Below are 19,569 nucleotides of genomic sequence, written 5' to 3'. Positions count from 1 at the left end.
TCCCAAGAAGTGTCCTGCACTTCCTTGATGAGGCTGTTATTTTACGCACCGTCTTTTGACAGCGACGTGGAAAATTATAGGTCATCGGCACAGTACATCGGCAAACCCATTGAAATGAATGGGCAGATGTTTGCCGACGTATTCGAGGCTTGTTTTCAGACTTATTTCGAGGCGTAAAACGCCTCCAATACGTCTGAAAATAGGTCGTGTGAACCCAGCCTTACACGCTTCCAATGTTCCTGCGGCAAGATTTGATGTGAGGCCAGAGATTAAAGTTATCACATTGTGCAACCCTAAACTTGAGACTAAAGTGACATAGAAAACTGGTAAACGCATGCAGAAGTTTAGAAAACAGGAACAAACTTCCCACTTACCTTAGCTGTGCATGCACTACATTGCTGTCGATTTTCATTACCGTAACCCTGTTAAAAAGATACATCTTGTTAATATATAAAACTTTTTCACATGCAAAAGAAGAATACAAAAAAAATATTAATTTCTCTGGCAGGGTAAGAAAAGCATCTCGCCAGAGAAATAATGAGAAATGAATGTTTTATCATTTCAAAATCTGGTTCACATTTGACAGTTGCCACCTTTATTACATTTTGTAAAATTGGTCTAGAGACTTTTCCCTGAATACACATGGCTATCACATAGCCGACCGGTATTGAGAGATTAGAGGTGTGACCGAATATCCTCAATGCAAAGTTCATATTTGGTGGTATTGTCCAGAGGTGAATTTGGATATACCGCAGAATTTGCTGCACATTCAATATATAAAAAAATAAAAATGTAAAAATTTAAAAAAAGTTACATTTTGTAGCAAAAGTGTTACACTTGTGGATCTAATGGAGCAGCAGTCACTAACCTTTTAAAACTTGGGAGTGATGGTTGTGAGCAACATTACAATTCAAAAATTAGAGACATAATGTAGTAAACATGGAGAAACAAAAAAAATACAAAAAAGTAGTAGATAAATATTTCAGTGTAAAACCTTAAAGTCCCCTAGTGGGACTAAAGAAAAGTGTAAAAAAAAGTAAAAATAAAAGCTGTAAAAAAAATACAAGTTTCAAATAATAACATAAAACGCAATCACCCTTTTCCCCTTATAAAGTCATTTATTATTGAAAAAAATTATAAAACCATAGATATTTGGTATCGCCGCATCTGTAACGACCTGAACTATAAAAATATTATGTTATTTGAGGTATAATGAGGCTCTGTCAGGAAGGTCAAAAGTGGCCAAAGCGGGAAGGGGTTAATATGTAATGTAATCTGTATTGTTTGTTTTAATTTCCATTTCTTTTGATTGAATTTCTCCATGCAGAGAAATATTTCTGGTTCTTTTTCCACTCTAGAGCAACAAAAGTTTGGTTTTTCAAGTCTTTTTGTTTAACATTTCCCCAGGACAAAGCTAGAGGACTATGCTAAATGTGTGTGCACCCCCTTTTATTGGAGCGGCACTCAGAAGGGACACTTCAACTTATATTGTGATTTTCATAGGTAACTATTTTTTTTCTTTAGATTTAAACAATAACATATTTACATTTTTTCATTTATCCAGACAAAACTAATTTCCATCTGTCGATTGCGCATTCAGGCCTTTTATCGGTTGCTGTCGATCCTCTGTTCCTACCGGACCTATTCAAATACAGTGATGAGGAAGGCGATCTCTGCAGAGGAAAGGCTGCTCATCACCTTGCGGTAAGTTTGAATTAAAATTTTCCCATTAATATTTTACCCCTACCCGCATGACTCAGTAACTATACGTCGTTGCGGGAGGTTACTTCCCGCACGAGGATGTATAGTTACTGAATCGTTCCCGGTGCACACTGTTGGCGACAGTGTGCACGGGGAACCGGGAGGTCAGCTGTCTTTGACAGCTGACACTCCACTCTTGCCGGCTAGTGGTCCTTTGCCGTGGATTTCAGCAACTAACCCATCAAATGCAGCGATCGGTTGCGATTGCCGCATTTTAGGGGTTTCTAGCACATCGGCAGACCCCACAATGAAATCGCTGGGTTTGGCCTCAGGTGGCCATGCCAACCATTGGCAAACAATGGCCTCCGTGTCTGCCATGGACAGAAGCCTATCAGGACTAGCCTCTGGCTGGTCCCGATAGGCTTCCTGCCAGAGTGACAATGCAAAATGCATAGAAGCAGAAAAAGGAGGGATGCTGTAGGCTCTGCTTGTATTAAATGATCAGTTGGTTTATTGCATATAAAAAGCAAGGTAAACAATTTGCTACGCGTTTCAACGCCGGACTGGCGTCTTCCTCAGGCAAAAAACTTTTTTGCCTGAGGAAGACGCCAGTCCGGCGTTGAAACGCGTAGCAAATTGTTTACCTTGCTTTTTATATGCTTTTTATATGCAATAAACCAACTGATCATTTAATACAAGCAGCGTCTACAGCATCCCTCCTTTTTCTGCTTCTATGCATTTTCTACGTAAGGCAACTCCTTAGGGTGTTTGCGTTGCGGATCGGCAGCAGCTTGGACTACTTTGCACATACCTGCCAGTATTTGCAACTAAAAAGGGAAGCAATTCCTCTTAAGAATTTACGTCTTTCACCACAGTCTGTTGGCGCTGTGTCCATTTTTCCATTATAATTTATTATTGCCAGAGGGACAGGAAGTCACTGAGTCGTTCCCGATAAACACTGTTGATGACAAGGTGCATCGGAAACCGGGAGGTTAGCTGACACTCCATTGTTGCTGATCAGCTCATCGCCGCTGATTTTGGCAATTAAACCCTTAAACGCAGTAATCTATTGCGATCACCGCATTTAGGGGGTTTGTAGCACATCGACAGCCCCCATGCAATTGTGGGGGTTGCCGATGTTTGTGATAGCATCCGGAGGCCAGGCAACGGCCTCCGGGTCTGGCTGGTCCTCATAGACTTACTGTCAGAGTGACTGACATCATACTGACAGTTGGAATACATTACACTACTAGGTAGTGTAATGTATATCAGCGATCAGAGCTCCCGGGTAAAAAAAAATAGAAAATAAAAATTATAAGTTACAAAAACAAACTGCTTTTTTTCCTATAAGGGCTAGTTCACACAGAGTTTTTTTGACGCGGAAATCGCGTCGGAAAACGTGCCAAAAAACGGCCTAATATGCCTCCCATGTCAATGGGAGGCGGAGGAGTTTTTTTCCTGCGAGCGGAAATACAGTCTCGCTTGAAAATGAAGCGACATGCCCTATCTTCGGGCATTTGGAATTTTGAGGCACAATTTTCTGCCTGCAAAAAACTCTGTGAACATACTCTTTAGGGCACGTTCACACATGGCGGAATTGCTGTGGAATTCCGCTGCAAACAGCCCGCACTGGAAATCCGCAGCAGACTGTCTGTCCATTGGTTTCCACACCTTTTTAGTTATCTTCGTGCAGACGTTGCGGACAACTCCGCTGCGGACCATAGGCTGCGGGCGGAATTTGGTGTCCGCAGCATACACTGGCTGTTGCGGACTTGATGCGTATTTGTGGCGGAATTTCTCCATTGACTTAATGAAGTTGCAAAATGACGCAATGAAATCCGCAGATGTTATGTGTGTTGCGTTGTGGATTGCTTTCGCGAACAGGATATTTCATCATTCTGTTTCGAGTCTATAGCCAGACTGAGATGAAATGTTTTAAAAAAGAGAGCAGCATTTTACTTCACATTTTAGGCAAAGGTGCAACAGAATCTGCAACGCAGATTATGTGCGCCATTGATGCGGACAGTGTCTGCAGAATTCCGCCACGTCTGAACATGCCCTAAGTCTTAATAACAGGCGAAAAGAAAAAGAGAGACCCAGCAGGCTGGCAGGCATAGAGCTGTCATAAGAGAAGACTAATTTGCGGTTAAGCAAATATATGGTGATGAGCTCCTTTGTGCATCTTTATAAACAAAAGCATAAATATGCAACCTGTAAATTAAATAGCAGTAGTATCCATCCAAAATATCGGTTTCATATTTCTCTGGTTAAAGAAAACCAAAATGTGCTATTTCCAGTTCATAAATACAAAATGTGTCTTCCATTTCAGTTAAATTAAAAAGAGCTGTATTGTAACTGTTCCCTGGTGGCATTTGAATAGAACTTGCCCAGAAATATTATTGAATTTCAGTGCTCGTTATGTACACGAAGTGTGTTTAGGCAGAAATGGAAAAATAAATATATATATATATATATATATGTATGTATATATGAAGAGAAAGGGCGAAGCAGCACTAAAAAAAAAATTGGGTTTATTCATTTAACATCCACTACAACGTTTCACCTTCTCAATGAAGGCATTTTCAAGCAATGTGTCACTATATATTTTGGTCACTTCTTGGCTTGAAGCATAGCACTGGGCTTAAAAGGCGTGGAACCACAGTGCTGCTCCTATCTTCGAGATATATACATGGTGGGCCATTTATATGGATACACCTAAATAAAATGGGAATGGTTGGTGATATTAACTTCCTGTTTGTGTCACATTAGTATATGGGAGGGGGGAAAGTTTTCAAGCTGGGTGTTGATCATGGCGGCCATTTTGAAGTCGGCCATTTTGTATCCAACTTTAGTTTTTTCAACTTATCGAGAATTTCACAAGAAAAACAATGGTGTACTTGGTTTTAACGTTACTTTATTCTTTCATGAGTTATTTACAAGTTTCTGACCACTTATAAAATGTGTTCAAAGTGCTGCCCATTGTGTTGGATTGTCAATGCAACCCTCTTCTCCCACTCTTCACACACTGATAGCAACACCGCAGAAGAAATGCCTCCTGATCTGACCCCCTTAGACTTTTATCTTTGGGGTCATCTGAAGGCAATTGTCTATGCTGTAAAGATACAAGATGTGCAGCAACTGAAACTACGGATACTGGAAGCCTGTGCTAGCATTTCTTCTGTGGTGTTGCTATCAGTGTGTGAAGAGTGGGAGAAGAGGGTTGCATTGACAATCCAACCCAATGGGCAGCACTTTGAACACATTTTATAAGTGGTCAGAAACTTGTAAATAACTCATGAAAGAATAAAGTAACGTTAAAACCAAGCACACCATTGTTTTTCTTGTGAAATTCTCGATAAGTTTGATGTGTCACATGACCCTCTTCCCATTGAAAAAACTAAAGTAGGATACAAAATGGCCGACTTCAAAATGGCCGCCATGGTCAACACCCAGCTTGAAAAGTTTCCCCCCTCCCATATACTAATGTGACACAAACAGGAAGTTAATATCACCAACCATTCCCATTTTATTTACGTGTATCCATATAAATGGCCCACCCTGTATGTGTATATATATATATATATATATGTACACATACATACACATACACTTGACAAAAATGTAAAAAAAAAATTTAAACAATATTAATAACACTGCAGATATCCACAGGTACGACCTATCAATAAGTACAGCTTTGCAAAATGGTCCCTATGGTTTCATATAATGGACTTGTGGGCACTATATGCAAGAGGACTTCTGTAAAATGTCATGTGATGCTGCGTGCCTCAGTTTGTTAATTTCAGTTTGGAATCCGTAAGTAAAAAAAACTAGGGATGAGCGAATAGATTCCACACAAATCAAATTAGTTACCAATTTCCCAAAAATGTGGGATTTTTGCAAATCCAAAACTTTTGGGATTCATCCTGCATGAATTGTTTAAAATGCTGACCACCATTTTCAAGATTAGACGAACACAGGATGACAGAAGGATCAACATGACCTCAGGCTGCAGCCCGGTAGGCTTCTCCATAATGCCTTGCAGGCAGCTCTCCACCTAGCACAGCCAATCATGAGAGTATAGGTGTGAGTCACTGATGACAGTCATTTGAGTCACAGCCACTATGAACAGCCCAACCAGGAAATGCCGCTGCTTTGTGGGGATGCAGAGAGGATGTCAGACAGAGGGAGAGGTTAGTGTCACTCAAAGCAATGACTGCATCTGCCTGCCTGAGTACTTCTGCAGCTCCACTATTCTTATACTCATTTGTGAATCACCAATCTTCAATAATATTAATTCTGGTGCGAATAGCGTGCCCTTGCCTATGGAAACAGAGACGATGGATCGCTTGTTTAACCCCTTCCCGTCGTAAACAATTTTCATTTTCATTTTTTCCTCCCCACCTTCAAAAAGCCATACATTTTTCATTTTTCCGTCGATATAGTCCTATGAGGGCTTGATTTTTGCGGGATGAGTTGGTTTTTCAGAGCCACATTTATTGTGCCATATAATGTACTATAAAACAGGAAAAAAATATTTGTGGGGTAGAAAGTGAAAAAAACAGCGATTCCTCCATTGTTTTTTGCGCTTCGTTTTTACGGAATTCACCGTGCAAGTAAAACATGTTAACTTTATTCTGCGGGTCAATAGGATTACGGCGATACCAAATATATATATAGTTTTTCTAGGTTTTACTACTTTTACAAGGAAAAAACTAAGTGGAATTTTGTGAGCCATAACTTTTTTATTTTTCCGTCGATTAAGTCGTATGAGGGCTTATGTTTTGCGGGATAAGCGGTAGTATTTAATGCTACCATTTTGCGTGGTTTTCATCACTTTTTATTCAATTGTTTTGTGGGAGATGAGGTGACCAAACAATAGCGATTCCGGTGTTTACATTTTTATTATTTTGTTTTACGGCGTACACCGTGCGGGTTAAATAATTATATATTGTAATAGTTCAGACGTTTACGGATGTGGCGATACCAATTATGTTTATTTTTATTTTTTTACAATGCTTTAGGGGGAAAAGGGGGGCTTTTTGAACTTAATATTTTTTTATATTTTTAATATTTTTACATTAAAAAAAAGCATTTTTGACATATTTTTACTTTTTTTATTATTCCCCCTAGGGGACTTAAACCAGCGATCGTTAGATCGCTTCCACTATATCCTGCAATACTAATGTATTGCAGTATATCGTATTTCTGACAGGCTTCTATTAAGCCCAGAGTGTAATGACGGGGTAGGGAGACAGACAGGTGAGCCCTAATGTACCCGCCACTCAGTCCCTGCCTACTTGCAACGGCCCGTCCTAGGCGACGGCATACAACTGGGCGACGGTCCCTACGCTCAATAAGTGCACGACAGACAAACAGACAAGAGTACACAGAAGCTAAGGGAAATAGGGCAGTTGCCCTCGGCAACACATTGAGCAACAAGAGTAGTGAACGAGCCAAGTCAAACCAGAAGTGCATGAGGTACAAATCGCAGAGCAGGAGCGTAGTCAGTAAAGCCAGGGTCAAAAATGAAGCAAGGTCCATAATCATAGCAGGAGCAGCAGAGCCAGGAAACAGAAAAGAATCACAGGCAAAGGAGGAGCAGGAAATGCAGGTATAAATAGACGGAGGGCGGAGCTAGCTCCGCCTGGCCAGGCTGTGATAGGCTCTCCCGCTGTGATAGGCTCTCCCACTCCACAGTCTCCCAGCCTGACTGGTAGAAAATCGTGTCACTCTCTCAGACTTATGAGCAGGTGCAGACTGATTACCCACGGGCATCGACACAGAAGCTGTGTCTGGCAGATTCTTTACAGGTACCCTTTTAAGAGGGGCCACTGGACCCTTTCTAGGTGGACCTGGCTTATTGGGGAAGCGAAGATGGAACCTCCTGAGCAATACCCCAGCGTGAACATCCCGGGCGGGTACCCAAGTCCTCTCCTCAAGCCTGTATCCTCTCCAATGGACCAGGTACTGGAGGGAGCCTTGGACCATCCTGCTGTCCACAATCTTGGCCACCTCGAATTCTACCCCCTCAGGGGTGAGAACAGGGACCGGAGGTTTCCTCGAGGGAGCCAAGGACGGGGAGCAGCGTTTAAGGAGGGAGGCATGAAACACGTCGTGTACTCGAAAAGACGGGGGTAACTCCAGTCGGAAGGAGACAGGGTTAAGGACTTCAATGACCTTGTACGGCCCTATATATCAGGGAGCAAATTTTTTGGACGGGAAACGTTTAGAAGATAGCTACACCAGATCCCCGACCACAAACAAGGGGTTAGCAGAACGTCTTCTATCTGCCTGAGTCTTTTGTATGCTCTGGGACGCCTCTAGGTTCTTCTGAACCTGGGCCCAGTCTGTGCACAGTTCCTGATGAACGACATCTACCTCGGGATTCTTGGAACTACAAGGTGAAACGGAGGAGAACCATGGATTAAACCCAAAATTACAGAAAAAGGGGGAAATATTGTTCTAGAGACTGATTAGTCCTCTCAGTTTGGCCATTAGTTTCAGGATGGAAGGACGAGGAGAAGGACACATCAATCTCCAACTTTTTACAGAAGGCTCTCCAAAACAATGAAACAAATTGTACCCCTCTGTCAGAAACAATATTGACAGGAACCCCATGGAGACGCAGGATGTGTTTGACAAACAAGGTAGCTAACTTCTTAGCATTGGGTAGTTTCTTGAGGGGTACAAAGTGGCACATCTTACTGAAACGGTCTACTACAACCCACACCACCGACTTGCCTTGAGATGGAGGCAAATCGGTGATAAAATCCATGGAGATATGGATCCAAGGTCTCTGGGGAATGGGCAAAGAACATAGTAAGCCCGCTGGTCGGGACCTGGGAGTCTTAGACCTAGCACGAATTTCACAAGTGGCGACATAGGCCTTGACGTCTTTAAGCAACCCAGGCCACCAATAGTTTCTGGCAATGAGATGCTTGGTACCCAGGATGCCTGGATGGCTAGATAGTGCAGAGTCATGATTTTCCCTGAGTACCCTTAGCCGGAATTGCAGGGGAACAAACAGCTTGTTCTCAGGAAGTTTCCCGGGAGCTGAACCTTGATCAGCCGCAATTTCGGAGACTAAGTCAGAATCAACAGAGGAAATGATTATACATGGAGGCAAAACACAAGCAGGATTTTCCTACGAAGGAGGACTGGCCATGAAGCTATGCGACAGTGCATCAGCCTTAATATTTTTTGACCCAGCCCTATAGGTGACCAAAAAGTTGAATCTAGTAAAAAATAACGCCCATCGAGCTTGTCTCGGGTTTAGCCTCCGGGCAGATTCTAAGAAAACCAGATTCTTGTGGTCGGTAAGGACCGTTACCTGGTGCCTAGCCCCCTCCAGGAAGTGGCGCCACTCTTCAAATGCCCATTTAATGGCTAAGAGTTCGCGGTTGCCAATATCATAGTTACTCTCAGTGGGCGAGAACTTCCTGGAGAAGTAGGCACAGGGACGGAGATGGGTGTGGGACATGGTACCCTGGGACAAGACAGCACCCACTCCCACCTCTGAGGCGTCAACCTCCACGATGAATGGCTCCATTTGGTTGGGCTGAATCAGCACAGGGGCCGAGATAAAGCACTTCTTAAGGACCTCAAAAGCCTGGACCGCCTCTGGAGGCCAGTGGAGGAGGTCAGCACCTTTGCGAGTAAGATCCGTAAGAGGCTTAGCGATGACCGAGAAGTTAGCAATAAATCTCCTGTAATAATTAACAAACCCCAGGAAGCACTGTAACGCCTTCAGGGAGGCAGGTTGGACCCATTCAGCCACAGCCTGAACCTTGGCAGGGTTCATGCGGAATTCATGAGGAGTGAGGATTTGACCCAAAAATGGTATCTGCTTCACCCCAAACACACAATTTTCATTTTTAGCAAACAGTTTGTTTTCCATAAGGGACTGGAGCACCTTCCTGACATGCTCAATGTGGGAGGACCAGTCCTTGGAAAGCACAAGTATGTCATCAAGGTACACTACAAGAAATACCCCCAGGTAGTCTCTTAAAATCTCATTTATGAAATTCTGGAAGACCGCGGGAGCATTACACAACCCAAAGGGCATGACGAGGTATTCAAAATGACCTTCGGGCGTGTTAAACGCAGTCTTACACTCATCCCCCTCTTTGATGCGGATAAGGTTATAAGCCCCCCGTAGATCAAACTTAGAGAACCATTGGGCCCCCTGAACCTGATTGAAGAGATCAGGAATCAAAGGAAGGGGATACTGGTTCCTTGCAGTGACCTTATTCAAGTTTCAGTAGTCAATGCACGGCCTAAGACCACCATCCTTCTTCCCTACGAAGAAGAAGCCAGCGCCTACCGGAGAAGTAGAGAGGCGAATGTAACCCTTGGCCAGGCATTCCTGGATATACTCTCTCATGGCTTCACGTTCGGGACAAGAGAGATTAAATATCCTACCCTTAGGGAGCTTAGCTCCTGGTACCAAATCGATTGCGCAATCGAATGCTCTATGAGGAGGTAACACTTCGGAGGCCTTTTTAGAAAAAACATCAGCGAAATCCGGAATAAACACAGGTAGAGTGTTAACCTCCGCAGGGAGAGAGATAAAATTAACAGAAAAACATAACGTCATGCATTCATTACCCCATTTGGTAAGATCGCCAGTATTCCAGTTAAACGTGGGATTATGCATCTGCAACCAGGGAAGGCCTAAAACCAAATCGGATGATAATCCCTGCATCATCAGTACAGAACACTGCTCCAAATGCATGGAGCCAACAAGGAGTTCAAAAACAGGGGTATGCTGTGTAAAATAACCATTAGCAAGAGGAGTGGAGTCGATACCCACTACCGGGACAGGTTTAGGCAAGTCAATCAATGGCATAGCTAGAGACATAGCAAATTCCACAGACATAATATTAGCAGAAGACCCTGAATCCACGAAGGCACTGCCGGTGGCAGACCTACCCTCAAAAGAGACCTGAAAGGGAAGCAAGATCTTATTAGGTTTCATATATACGGGAAATACCTGTGCGCCCAAATGACCTCCCCGATGGTCACTTAGGCGCGGAAGTTTTTCCGGCTGCTTAGTCTTACGCCTAGGACAGTTGTTCACTTGATGCTTGTCATCCCCACAGTAGAAGCAGAGACCATTCTTCCTGCGGAACTCTCTACGTTGTTGGGGAGAGACGGAGGCCCCGAGTTGCATAGGTTCAACCGAGTTTTCCGTGGAAGAATGAAGCAATGGAACCTCGGGAGCCATCATGGGGGGGTTAGAGGGGAAGGCACAAAAACGTTCCAGTCGTCGTTCCCTGAGACGTCGGTCAAGACGTACCGCTAAAGCCATAACCTGATCTAGGGAGTCAGAAGAGGGATAGCTAACTAACAGGTCTTTCAGGGCGTTCGCCAGACCCAATCTAAACTGGCACCTCAAGGTAGGGTCATTCCACCGAGAAGCTACACACCACTTCCTAAAGTCAGAACAGTACTCCTCAACGGGTCTCTTACCCTGACGTAAGGTCACCAGCTGGCAAGTCAAAATGCTTGCTACACCCCTAAATAAATTCATCTAGGGGTGTAGTTTCCCAAATGGGGTCACTTTTGGGGGGCTTACACTGTTTTAGTTCCACAAGACCTCTTCAAAGCTGACATGGTGCATAAAATATATTCTAATAAAAATGAGGCCCAAAATCCACTAGGTGCTACTTTGATTCGGAGGCCGGTGCTTCAGTCCAGTAGCACACTAGAGCCACATGTGGGATATTTCCTAAAACTGCAGAACCTGGGCAATAAATATTGAGTTGCATTTCTCTGGTAAAACCTTCTGTGGTACAAAAAAAATTGATTAAAAATTAGTTTCTGGAAAAAAATAATGAAGTTTGTCAATTTCACCTCTACTTTGCCTTAATTCCTGCGAAATGTCTAAAGGGTTAAGAAACGTTCTAAATGCTGTTTTGAATACTTTGAGGGATGCAGTTTTTAAAATGTGGTGACTTATTGGGGGTTTCTAATATCTAAGGACCTCAAAGCCACTTTGGAACTGAACTGGCCCCTGTAAAAATAGCCTTTTGAAATTTTCTTGATTCTGCTAAAGTTCTAAACCTTGTAACGTCCTAGAAAAATAAAAGCATGTTCAAAAAACGATGCCAAACTAAAGTAGACATATGGGGGATGTTACTTAGCAACATTTTTGTGTGGTATAACTGCCTGTCTTACAAGCAGATACATTTAAATTGCGAAAAATGCAAATTTTTGCAATTTTTCGCTAAATATTGGCGTTTTTCACAATTAAATACTGAATATAATCGGCAAATTTTGCCAGTAACATAAAGTCCAATGTGTCAAGAGAAAACAATCTCAGAATTGCTTGAATAGGTACAAGCATTCAGGAGTTATTACCACATAAATTGAAACATGTCAGATTTGAAAAATGAGGCTCTGTCAGGGAAGTCAAAAGTGGCCAAAGAGGGAAGGGGTTAAAGTATTACTGAAAAGATTATTTATGTCACATATTATTTTGCAAGTGGACATAGTCCAGGTTCAGGGGTAACTATAGGGAGTGCAGAATAAATAGTTGCACCTGGGCCCTGAGGAGACCCTAAGGCCCCTTTGCCACATAAGACACAAGTATTATAAATGTCACATGTCGATAGTGGGTGGGAAATCAGTTATAGATTTTGAATTTGGGCCTAGGAGCTTTGTTATACCTTGGTGGAGGTTCATTTAAATCAATTCTCAATAGTTGCCAAAATTTATTTTAAAACTTAAATAATGTGCCCTACATGGCAGTATGTAAAAAGCATCACATTGTCAATCGGAGTTGGTATTAGAATAAGTATTTCTGTAGTTTATCCAGCAGAAAGTGAACTAGTAACATCTGGTTTTGTTGCGTCATGAGTGGCTGCCTAATGAAGGGGGTAGATTGCTGGAATACATATACGCTATAGAACATCTGTGGGAGACAACATGTGTTGATCAGTTTATTTAAGCATAAAGTCTGCTTCTTTGATGTCCACAGCATTTGTGTTTCAACTGATACACAACTGCATTAAAGGCATTGAAATAGACATTAAAAAAAAACAAAAAACAACTCCACGCGTTTGATGCAACCTTCTAAATACTTATTAAAAATAAATTCTTACTTTTTGAGATACAGCAGTTTTGTGTTCTGTATACAGAGCAGCTGTATCATGCACCGAAATCTGAATCTGTCAGGTCAGCGGCACTGACTGGTTCAGTGTCGGCAGGTCCTGCCCATCTCTGACACGTAGGATCCACCGGTTATCGATCACATCTAAGTTATGAACTTAGATGTGATCGTAACAGCTGAGGGTCTTGTGCATGTAAAGTTTGCATTTTTAAAACAGGATATGCAATATTGAAACTATATACGGCAATATAGTTTGATTGCAGAGCTTAGTAATAATGGACTTATTTATGAAATGTATGGTTACATTTTTTAGGTGGTTTATTTAGGCAATATCATTTGGGCAATGTGGATGGTGGGCACAACCTAACAGTATTTAGTAGTAACATAGCTGATATTATTTAAAAAGGAAACCTACCCAAAAGGGATCTTCTACGATCATTGCATCTGCTTTATTTTGAAATTGGTGGTAGCCCAAACAAACTCCACTGATGTGATTTTCTAAAATATCTATGAGAGGTCAGGCCGAATTCAGATGGACGCATGTATTTCAATGGGGCCGTTCACATGGCTGTTTCAACGGTTCGTGTGAAGGGTCTGGTGAAGGATAGAACATGTCCTATTTTCTTCCATTTTCACGGATGTCTTGTTAGACTCAAGTCTATTTGATCCGTGAAAACGGGACCCTCACGGGTGCAACTACTGTTTTTCACGTCCGAGTTTGGACTAGTTCGTGTGAATCTGGCCTCAGAATTACTTTTTGCTGTATTTCCCATTAAAGTATTTTATAGCACTATAGGTTTACTGTGTGGCACAGTTTGAAATGATTTGGCATCGTATAGTAGCATTATTTGAGCACTATGGGCAGCATCATTTGGGCACAATAGCAATAAATAGCACCATCATTGCATTATTTACAAACTTCATGCAGTTATTTTAAATATTTTATTGCTGTATTATTTGGACACTATGTGGTTTATAGGAATCAATAACAGTAGTCCCAGTATTCATCAGGCTGCACATGGCCCATTCCCAGGAAAACAGTGGCGCCCAGCAGCAGGACTCCCACCGTTCAATGTCTTATGACATGTCATAAAATGCCTTTATGGGAAAACCCCTTTAAGATCTTGGGATCAATTAACTCATACTTGGTGTTTATAGTTTAACCATTGGGAGGTTGTAAGTGTGTTTCAAACACCATAAAGATATATTAAAATTGAGCTTTTGGAGTGTTTATTATATGTATGCCACTGACATCAATCATTGCTCACCTTCTGTATCCATGTCAGCAAACACTGGTGGTGTACAAGTAAATCTGTGCAATCGCAAAAGTTTTGTAGTCTCTCATGGCCCTTCTTCTCAGTTTCCCGACATATAAAACATTCTTTTTCTGTTAAAAAAATAAAGTGGGGGAAATCTCAGGTTCATCCTCTTTTTATTAAAGTTTAACCATTTGATTCTTATTAAAGTAATTAAAAAGTTATCTTCTCAAAACAGAGAAATGTCACAGCCTAAAATTAAAAACAGAGTCATGTTCCTGACCTCTTGCATAAAATAGGCACAGCTGAGCAAGCTATTGTACATAATGGGAGGGAGAGATATATATCAAAAGGTTTACACTAGTTTTCTGGAATAAAAAAGTAGAAAAATGCATCACTTTCTGAAACGGACGAGAAATGGGAATGGGTTTTAGCTAAAGGGGCAGAGACTGGCGTAAGTCATGAAGCAGATCTACACATACTCACATCAGGAGTAGATTTGCATTTCTATTGCACGGAGAGCCAAAGACGTGCTAAATACAATAAGAGGAACGCACCTCTTAATATATTTGGCTCATTTTCAGCCAAATTAGTAGTTGTTTTAAGCCAGCGTTTGAAATGCTGATCTTAATATAATCCCCCTTTAGTGTGTGTGTGTGTGTGTGTGTGTGTGTGTGTGTGTGTGTGTGTGTGTATATATATATATATATATATATATATATACTACACATACATATACAACTTTTACTGAATGTCTCTGTACAGTAACAAAACAGTTAGGGACTTGTGCTAATCCTTTAGAACATACTTATCAAAATGACAGATCAGCTGGAGAAAAGAAAAAATCCCATTGTGCGGATTTACATTTTTTTATGCCAAGCACATTCGTGTAACCATTTTTATTGCCCAAATACATCTACATCTGTATATTTAAAGATTTACTTTATCCATTGGTGGTACTTTCAATGATCTATACCAATATAACTTTGGCTTTGTAAACTTTCCTCCAGAAGTAAGAAGAACTCAAATCTTCTATAGTTGGGACTTTATATGCAGTTTTTTTTCCTTCTGAAGTAGTGCTATTTCGCACACAAAATACTTTTAAACTAAGATTTCTTTGGAATCATTTTGAACACCCAATGGTCCTCAGAAAACAAACTCGAGTAAAGATATCCTAATGTGGACATATCAAGAAGTGATTTATCAATAGCATTAATTATATAAATGAACTTTTTTCTTTTTTAAACTGATGCCCTTGACTCTATGGAAATTTTGCGTAACATTTTAGAGAAAATCTATAGTACAGGATTAGCCCAACATGTACACCATTTTTGTCATAAACAACTAGCATAAACGTTGTAATACATGTATTCTAAATATTTCAACTTCTCAGTCATGAAAACGTTTGTATTTGGTAGCTTGGTTGAACGGAATGTAATCTGGGCACTATATTTATAATAAACTCGAGCTGGGTTAATACAATGGGGAAGATTTGTTAAGATGGTCTTAAAAATTCAGTTTAAAAGTAGACCAAACTGGCAGAAACGGCACCAAATTTACCACTGATAAATTTGACAAATTTTTGCCATAAATGTTAGACACTTTCGTCCTCCTTACCTCACCTCTTGGTTAACTTTCTTTACACCAATATTTAACAAAAAAAAAAAAATCACAAGTTTTTTATAAATCTGGTGAAGTTTACAACTGAACCACACATCTTTTTCTAGATCATTTTCAAAATGTACCAGTGAGGTGCCAAAAAACAGTCTAAAACACACAAAAAAAAGTCTCACAGAATGTATGCTAGTTTGTTTTTTTTAAGCCAGAATTTTGCTTAATAAATCTCCAACGCCTTAGCATTTTTTTTCCATTCTTTAGCACGACTACTATACATTCTAATGTATTTAACATTTTTTCTATTGTCCTACTCTACTTTACATAAGAAGCATATCTTTATTACATAGTTGACATATATAAGCCAAAACGAAAAAAACAAAAAGATGCAAAAAAAACACAATACAAGTGTTACCCTATTTATAGAAAATACATAAGAAAAAAGGGCACTTAAAAAAAATTGTACTTAAAATAATGTCAAATTAGTAGTATAGAGATACACATTGTAGACACAAATTATAAATATAACAATACATGTATACCAAGCCCAAATATCTATCTTCACTGTCCAAGAGTAAGTAAGAAACTGGCCAAAACTAATACACCGGTATAAAGCTCTACAAATCAACCTTGCAAAATTATATTCTAAGATTTCTAAAACAACCAACCACTGGAATGGCAAAAACTCAGTTTCCAAAAACACATTCTGAAATGGTGAGCTCTTAAATCAGCTTCACAAATTGTATTCCTGGGGGTAAACATAAACATAAAGAATCATTCATTTATAATGTGCACATTACATGTAAAAATATCTAAATGTATCAAAACTCTGACTTCGAGTGTAAACGTCTTCTGATTTATTCATCTTGTCAGTAAGGAAATCGACTATGTGCTATTAGAGAGCATTTTACTTTCTTTATGCATAAAACGACATTTTATAATGTAAATGTAGCCGACAGCCAATGCTGAAATCTTGATGCAGATCGGAATTTGTCCTCAAGGTCACAAAATTGGATCATTGTTGTACATGTCATTCCTTTTAATACATATTGTCTTTTCCATTAGGTTTCCCCATTTATATTTTTAGGTCAGGATTTTTCAGCATTTTGAGTGAAATCATAATCTCTTGTATTGGTAAAGCGGCAACATAACTTTACATAAAACTCACGGATGTAGACTCTTATTTATTTATGAAACGTTAAATCCATAAAGAATTCCAAACAATACAGAAAACATTTCACCTACATGCTCACAAGCCCAAAAATTAAGAGGACTGGTCAGCATTCCCGACAGGTCGTTTTTTTTTTTTTTTTAGAACTCTGCATTGTGCAGTTTCTAGGTCACTCCTCCTGTAAATGTATATGCAAATTGACAACCGGGCGTTATCATTCCCCTTGTCAATAAAGTGTGACCCTACACAGTCAACCCTGATTGGACAAAGTTAGTAAAGAGGGAAAAGTAAAGGGCCTTTTACACCGGCCGACAATAGGCCAGTGCAGCGAGCACCGATCAACGAGACATCGTTGATCGGCGCTCGTTTTCTCCTGTCACACGGAGCTATGGATGGGGACGAGCGGTTGTTACTCTGATCGCTCTTCCCCATACATGACCATGTCGGCAGCGCGTGTCCCTGTTTATACAGGGAGATGTGCTGCCGACAACGATAATATTTTACTTTTTGAAAACGATACGATCAGCAGATTGAGCGTTTGCTCATTCATCTGCTGATCACTGCCCCTAGGCAGGGCAATTATCGGCAGCTACCGTTCTGTGAACTCTTGTCTGCACGATAATCGCCCAGTGTAAAACCCCCTTAACACCCAGCTGACAATTTATTCATACATTTCCAGGAGTAAATTGCACAACCGTTCTCCAGAATTCTTTAGAAAGAGAGGTTACCCAAAGTGATGCAGAAGTTGCAGTTGAACTAGTTTCTTTATTAACAAGTAGCACGACTAATTAGAGCGGTGTTTAAACCAGGGTCAGGTATTGCAGGAGTTCCTACCAAGCCACGTGTGCCAAAATGACTCCTCAGCCTGTCCAACAGTGCCGATACGAGTCTCAGAAAGATTACACCCTAACACAGGCTGTACTGATGATTCCACAGTCATTCCAAACATACTGCTATGGGTCTTAGAAAGGCTACCACAGGCTGTCCCACCAATACGCCTAGCGTGGGGTTGCACCAGTCACTTAATGGGGGAAATCGCTCTGGACCTACAAGAGTCATGGTGGCCACTACCTTTCACGGATTCTGAGAAACTGTCCTATTCCAGTGGCAAAATAAAATTTTAGTCCGAGTTACTCATAATGAGGTACCATCTCTTTAAGGTCCGCTTAATATCTGCAATAGTAATTTTCAATAAGTAGGTGATGGATACTTGCAGAATACAATGTTAACTAATTATAAAACAGTCTGAGTTATTCAGGAGGAGAAGGCTGGATCACCAAACAGAATGCCCAAGGCCACTTATAATCAGATTCATACCAGACCCAGGAGGAAGGGGGAAAACAAAGCAAAAACATACTGCAGACAGGAGTAGGGTTACCCCCTTTATACATATGGGAAATGCTAGTATTTACTAAAACCGATATATCTGGAGAGCTGACAGGTCTATAACCCCTTAAGGACAAGACCATTTAAATTAATTTTTTTTCTGTCGGCATAGCTGTATGAGGGCTTATTTTTTTTTGCAGTGGGGGACAGAGCCCCCACCCTTTGTCTAACATTCTAGATTCAGCGGTCGCTATTGTCTGCGGCATCTGAGGGGTTTAACTGCCGGGATTTAAGTTGAGTTATTTCCCATCCCGGCTGTTGCATGTGGGTGTCAGCTGTATAAAACAGCCGGCACCCGCCATATACAGTGCGGGCTCCGCTCATGAGTCCCCACCATATTGTTGGGATGCGCATCACATTGGCATTAAGGGGGTTTCTCTTCAGACATTTATGGTATATTCTCTTTTATGGGAGTTGGCTGAGCTCACTGGGCTACACAGTTGTTTCCAAAATTCCTGGCCACCTCTGCACTGACTCTCCGCCTTCATACTGTGGCCAGCAGACACCTCACCAGATGGGACAGGGATCCTAGTTTGGAATATAGGTGTAGTCCCAGAGGTGGGACCCCCATCTGTCAGACATAAATAGCATATCCACATGTCTGATCAGAATATCCATTTATGGCTTTCACCTATTCACTAAACCTTATCCGTTCATCTCAACCAGTGCTTCTCAAACTAAAAACGGGTCTCACTGGCGAGGCACCAGCCAGTTGTTGGTAAGGCAGTTTTGACAGAAGTGATTATATGCTGCACAATTCATTCTCTGGATGCACCAACCTCAGACTTGGAACATAACCGATTCATGTTCTTCTGGGCTCATGAGGCCACTAAAAGGTAAACTGAGCAATATCTTTAATTATGGTATGGCCTCACCTTTTTTGTTCTTCTGGGTTCAGGGGACAATGAAGGATAACCGGAGGTCATTTTTAAAAATTTGGCATGGACTACAACCAATTTTTAGGCCCAGGTAATCATCACATTCTGGCTGTTGAGGCCCCAGTAGAAAAAGATTGAGAAGCTGTGATCTAAATGGTGACTAATCGAGCAAACTATCCCGATCATTGCCCAGTGCAAACAGGGCAACGATCACCCGGTGAACGAGCAAATGCTTGTTCACTGGGTGATCACATCATTTATGCAGCACAAAATATTATCATGGTCGGCAGCATATCTCCCCATGTAAACAAGGAGATGAGATGGAAATGCACGGGGACGTCCCTATACATCATTGATCATAGCTCCTTTCGAAAGGAGCAAACTAGCGCCGATACTCGAGCAAATTTGTTGATCAGCACTCATTTTTGCAAGTTTCATTGAAAGACCAAC

The sequence above is a fragment of the Rhinoderma darwinii genome, chromosome 7 (genome assembly GCF_050947455.1).
Source record: "Rhinoderma darwinii isolate aRhiDar2 chromosome 7, aRhiDar2.hap1, whole genome shotgun sequence".
NCBI lineage: Eukaryota > Metazoa > Chordata > Amphibia > Anura > Rhinodermatidae > Rhinoderma > Rhinoderma darwinii.
This window is presented reverse-complemented; position numbering follows the sequence as displayed.